Here is a 6219-nt window from a genome sequence, read left to right as displayed (position 1 = left end):
CCAAGGCAGGCTCTGCCCTTCCACTCCCGCGCACGCACACGAAGACGCCCCCCCTGAGATCTGGTACCTGTCCAGGCCTCAGCCCCTGCCCCACGTTTCCCCAGAGCTGCCTCGGGCAGACACCAGCCCACGGGGCTCCCAGAGCTGTCTGGGGGGGCAGAGGTCCCAGGAAGCACCAAGGGGGAGAAAGCCAGCCTGCCCCCAGCTCTGCTCTGTCTGGGAAAGCTGAGCCCAGCCCAGCCCATCCCCAGCTCTGCGGGGAGAGCAGCTGGGCGAGGGGCAGGGGGGTGGGGCTGCCTCCAAACCCAGCTCAGCTCCCCTCAGGGGTTGACCCTGCTGTGTTCTGGCTGACAGAAGTGACCGAGGAGCTCCCGGTCCAGCTCTACTGTAGGCTTGGGAGAAATGACAAAGACCTGCTGTATTAAGCCTAAGAACACTTGCTGTATTAAGAAAAAGGGTACAATGGGTGGTCGGGGGCATCCAAAGCAGAAGGGGTAGTTGGGGGCATCCAGAGCAGAAGGAGTGGTCAGAGGCATCCAAAGCTCTCGTGCGTGGAGCAACCGCTACTTCTTGCCACGTTTCTTGTTGCTTTTGATCAGGAGCAGCCCCTGCTTCTTGATGTCTTCCCGGGTGAGGACAAGGTCATGGTCTTCATCCTCAAAAGCAGGGGGGTCTGGAGGAGAGAGCAGAGAGGAGCGGGCTGGGGAGGGTCTGCGGGGCCACCTCCGCTGTGCCCGTGTCCCCAGAGAGAGCTGGCCCCGTTTGGAGGGCTGGTGGCATCCCAGAGAGCCCCGTGCCAGGCCCTTGGGCACAGGCACTGCTGACGGGCTCTTCCAGCCCAGCATCCCAGGGTGACCTGCAGGACCTGGGGATGCCACCGCTGGGGTCCATCCCCAACACTGCTGGGGCTTCCCATGAAGGTCTGGAGCTGCGGGGCGGTGGGTTCACCTCCGCTTTGGTAAAAAAGGGCGGTGAGCTGCCAAAAGCTCCTTGTCTGCTCCAAGAGCATCTAATCAGAGGAGGCCACAGGCAGAGCCAAGCACTAGTTCTTCTTCACAGCCAGCGAAGGGGACTTTGAAGACGAGGGCCCCCTCCTTGCCCCGCAGCATCTCTCCTTGTTTCTGCTGGGGCTCAGCGCTTACCACCCCACCGGTTGCCATCATTCTCCCACATTCCCACCTAAAGCCACCCCCCCTGCTCAAAGCCAAGGTCAGCCCCAAGGTCTGGAGGCAACTCCTGGGTTGGGGTCTGCTGGGAGAGTGGGGGAGACAGGCGAGGACGCTCCCCGTGGGCAGGGGCTGGGACAGTCGCTGGGGGACGTGTCCCCGCTGTGCTCTCCTACTCTCTGTCTCCTCCAAGGAAATCTTCAGGCTCTGGGGAGCCTCCGCCATCGTCTCCTCTAGGAGGTTTCTGACCTTCACAAAAGCCTGTGAAAGACACTCTGGGTTAACTGCTGAAGGGGAGGGGGGTGTTCCAAGCCCAGGGGTGCTCCACCTCCATGTCCCCCAGTGGGGGACACCCCACAGCACCCAGTGCCACTTGGGGCTGAGCTGCTCCACAGCTCTTCCCTGGGGCCACCTCCATCCTCCCAGCTGGGAGAACAGCTTGGGATGGGCCACCTGGGAGAGCCCTGTGTGGGTCCCCAAAGACGACCGCAGGGATGGAGCCCCCATGCACGCACCTCGTCGTCCTCGTCGAGGCTGTGGCTGTTGGCGGGCAGGCTGGCTACGTGCCGCACCAGGTACTGCAGCCTCTGCCTACAGTGCTGGAGTTTCTCCTGCACCCCCCGGGCCTTGGCAGAAGCGTCCTGGAATCAGAGAGAGAACAACCACCTTGGTGGGGAAGAAGAGCCTCTTGGGGTGACAGTGGCCGCACCAAGCGTCACCGCGCTGTGCCGCTGCCCCCCCAAGCACCGGCTGGAGCCGTGTTCACCCCCGCACCGCATGGGTACCTGGCTGGGCACGGTGATGCCACGCAGAAGGACGATGAGGTTGTCGATGGCGTTTTCAAACTGGAGCAGCAGATCCTCGTCCCTCAGCATCTGGGCTCACATCTGCTCCCGCCGAGCCTCCTCCCGCTGCACCTTCCTCCTCAGTTCCTCCTCCAGCTTCCTGCAGCCAAACACATTCACATCCATACATTGCACCCCACATTTGTTGCCAAACTGCTCGTCTCATCCCCCGCACCACCTGCAGAGCAGAGCTGTTGCCTGCAACCCAACCCCACGCTGCTGGTCCCACTCCCCACACCAGGCAAGGAGCAAGGGTCCTCCCGCTGCCACCCACAGTGGGAGCTTTGGGTGCTCTGCCAGGACCAGCGCTGGGGGAGCACTCTGCTCAGAAAACCTCCCAGAGCAGGAGGGGTTGGTGGCTGCAGTGGGACGGAGGAAGGGGTGCCCTGTTGGGACACCCAGGATGCCCATGTCCCTCCTCCAAGGGTGGTGGCCCAGTTGGCACGGCTGTCCCAAGGCCAGCAGCACCTGAGGGTGTTGGGAGGCTGGTGAAACTTCAGCTCAGCGTGCTCCAGCTCCAGCTTCCTCAGCGTCTCCTTCAGCGCCTGCTGCTTCTCCCTGCACTGCTGGAGATACTGCTCCAGGTCCGCCGAGGACTTCTGCTGCTCCAGGAACCCGCCAGCCTTGTCCTGGCTAGGGGAGAGCACGAGGACTCAGCCCATGGCACTCCTGGAGGGTACAGGAGCTGGGCCGTGGCCTCGGGGAGGTTTCTGCACCACGGACTGCTGCAGGTTCATGGCATGGAGAAAAGCAGCTCCATCCCTGCCTGCACAAGAGGGGGTCTGGGGGGACTGCAGGGGCAGAGGAGAGCAGAGAACCCCGCAAGGACACAAAGCAAGCAGAGAGGTCTCGGCTCCCCAGGGCTGGCGCAGCCCTGCGTTTTAACGGAGATGGGTTTTTACGTTACCCAGAGGTGGGAGCACGGCACCGCAGCCTTGGCCTTCTCCATCTTTGTGGCGACCCAGGCCTTGTGCTCTATCTGGGACTTGGTGGCCTCCAGTTGGGGGCCTGGGGTGGGAGGAAAGCGTCAGGGAACGCTGCGTGCAGCTGTGCCCACGTCCCACCCCCCTGCACCCCGCCAGGCACTCACCCGCAAGAAGGTCCTGCAGGTGCAGGTTCGAGAAGTCCACGGCGAGCTCGTGCCCGGCTTGCTGCAAGAACGTTCAGTGTCACCCCTGAGCTGCTGGCACCCTGGGGGAGCTGGCCCGGCAGGCTCCCCACCCACGGGGGGCTCAGCACTGGTGTCTGTCACCTGCCCACAGCCCTGCCTGTGCCGTGTCCCCCCAACTCACCTCTCTCAGATGCCTTTCCCTGCCTTCCTCCACGTGCCCCTCCTGTGCGGCCTGGGAGTGGTGCCTGAACTCTCTGTCTGCCCGCAACTGGGTTTCCACCTTCTCCACATCCTCCTGCAGCATATCAGAGAAGGGAGAAGTGTCTGCCAAAGCCGGAATGGACCTTTGGGAGCCAGCTGAGCTTCTGGGGTGACCAGTGTCAAAAAGGACAACTCCCCCACACCACATAACCAGGCTGGGAAGGAGAGTGGGCCAGGAGGGCTGGAGGATGGAGCGTGCCGAGCACGCTGCCTTCACCGTGGCTGGTGCTTTGGGCAGGCTGTCCCCAGCCCCAGGGCAGTCTGGCCCAAGAGTGAGACCCAGGAGGAGCTCTGGAGGCATCTGGGTGCTGTGGGCAAGCCCAGCTCAGTCTCTGTTGCAAGAAGACTCCCCAGCCAGGGGACGTGGTACCGTCTGTGGTCTCTGGAGTGTGGGAAAGGGCCCCAAGGTGCCCCGGACCATCTCACCTTGGTTGCAGCAGCCGCTCTGAGGGCATCTGCAGCCATGAGCTCCACGTCTTCCAGCTCCCCGTCGTACAGCTCGGCTGTCCCACACAGGAGGTCCAGGTGCAGAGGCAGGCGGGCCAGCTCCTGGGACACAGGGAGTCACAGCACCTCACCCCACTGAGCCCCAGGGGTCCCCTGCACTGTGACAGCGGGTGGAGGGGAGCAGGAAGACCTGGCCAATGCGGGAGGGCATCCCATCAGAGCAGCCCCTTGGACACCTCGTTGCCTTGGCAGGGGGAGCGGGTGGGACGATGGCACAGTGAGGAGGAGCTCACCTTCTTCAGGACATCCCGCACCGCCAGGTACAGGGCGGTCACCTTCTGTCCAGCGTGGACTTTCATGAGCATCTTCTCAATGCCGTTCTCCAGCTGGCGAACTGCCTGGGGCAGAGATGGGAGGGGGGACACCGGGTGACCCCGCGTGCCGAGCCTGGAACCCTCTCAGGGGGTGCAGGGCTGGGATGAAGGCCCCCCACGGGTGCTGCCACCCCAGGAAGGGGCCCTGGGTACCTGCAGCTGCTCCTGGTGCTGCTTGTCCTGCTTCTCGACAGCCTGCAGCCGCTGCAGCCACCTCTGCAGCTCGTCCTGGGCTTGGCTCCGCTGCCTTACCTGGTCCAGCAGCATGTTGCAGGTGTTAACTCGGGCATAGATTTCGGCCTGGAGCTTCTCCTGGGCCACCTGGATGGACATGGGAGCGTTGGCCAGGCTGGAGGCAGGGCTCGCTGGGCATCTTCTCGCAGGACAAGGGTCCTGTCTGGAAAACTGTCCCGGGACGTTGCTCCGGGACATCATCGCTCCCTTGGCAGGACGGGCTCTGGGAGAGCTTTGCTCTGGGGGGCTGGCTGGGCTAAGGCAGAGGTGGGCATCTGCTGAGGGCAGTGCTGGGTTGGGCTTAGGGACTCTGCATAGAGCAGACCCGGGGCTGGGCACCAATAAAATCCATCGATCGGTGCCCCAGATGTGGCTGCTGGCAGAGAGCGGCGGCACCGCCCTGTTCCTGCAAGAGGGCCCCGGGGAAAGGCAGCTCCATGGGGCCAGCGCCCCTTGTCCCCACGGCCTTACACCCAGGTCATAACCTGGGGACAGGCAGGGAAGGTGAGAGACAGCTTCTCTCTCCCAGGGACGCAGCTGGAGCCTGCAGGAACCGGGTCAGCCCTGGGGACACGCAGGCTGGGACGGCCAGGAGCTGTGCTGGGGCCAAGGATCTGCTCAGGGAGCTCCCCACCTGGGGATGGTCACATCCTCTGGCTGCCCGGTGCTGCCTGCTCCTGGAGAGGAGCGGTGGGGAAGCTGGCTCTGCAGGGCCAGCACAGGCAGGGGCACAGCAGACGGGACCTGCCGGTACCTTCTGGACGCCACTCGGGGCACGGACGTCCTGCACCGCCTCACGCAGGCGGGGGAGAACCTCTCTCTTCTGGTGCAGCTCTTCCTCGCAGGACCGCGTGAAAGCCTTCCTCTCTTGCTCTGGAGGACACGTAGGTGCTGTTGGTACCACGCAGGACGATGGGGGGACCGAGAGCCCCCCGCCCGCCCTGGGCCGTCCCCGCAAAGCCCAAGGGGCAGCACCTTGCGAGGCGATGATGGTGCACAGCTCCTGGGCGTGCTGGCTGAGCTTTGCCTTCCGGCCCTGCATGGAGCTGGTGCTCCTGCCTCGGCCCTTCAGCCCCACTGCGCACGTGGCAGCCATCGCAGCTCCTCGGCGCACTGGAGACAGCCCGGGCTGTGACCACGGGTGGAGCCGAGCTCCCCGTGCCCGGTAACTGTCGCCGGGGCACGGAACAGGTGAACTCATAATCAGTTACCCAGCTCTCCAGAGCAGCTGAAGGCAGGGCGGGCAGGGGAGATCCCCACTCTCCTTCCCATCACCATGGCTACGGCAGCTGCAACCCACCCAGCCAGGGGAACCCCCCAAGCCCCACCCAAAAACAGGGAGAGGAGGATTTCAGGGAAAACAGCTGCACACCTGTATCCTAACACAGCAGCAGCGCTCTCCTGGGAGCTGCCAGCTTGTTTCAAATGCCCAGAGGCATCTCCCTAGATACGCACCTTTGGAAATGTCAGCGCATCAGTCAGGAAACGGTGGTGCAGGGAGTCACGCTCCGATTGAAACAGGCAGGAGCAAACCAGCTGCCAGCACTGATGTTTATTTTGATGCGCGCCGTACACTCTTGTGAACTACAAATAGGACAGGAAATGCAAGCGTGTACATGTGTTTGTCCATCAATCAAACCAAGCTCCCTCTGCCGGAGAAAATCCCAAACGTTTGACTTGCAGAAAAAGACTTTAGAAGGAAACTGCCTTCCTAGCACCACGCTCGCAAACCAGCTTAGATTAAGTTTCTGAAACTCAAGATCTTCAACCTGCAGCCACCC

The 6219-nt window shown here is 63.1% G+C and overlaps 1 pseudogene; it reads right to left on the bottom strand.

Annotated features, from left to right (window-relative positions):
• Positions 1-563: 563 nt before the first annotated feature.
• On the bottom strand, positions 564-4639 carry LOC141928920 (coiled-coil domain-containing protein 183-like; annotated as a pseudogene).
• Positions 4640-6219: the final 1580 nt, after the last annotated feature.

Source organism: Strix aluco, chromosome 12 (genome assembly GCF_031877795.1).
Source record: "Strix aluco isolate bStrAlu1 chromosome 12, bStrAlu1.hap1, whole genome shotgun sequence".
In the NCBI taxonomy this organism is placed as follows: domain Eukaryota; kingdom Metazoa; phylum Chordata; class Aves; order Strigiformes; family Strigidae; genus Strix; species Strix aluco.
The sequence above is the reverse complement of the archived record's forward strand: the minus strand, read 5'-3'. Positions and strand labels throughout refer to the sequence as shown.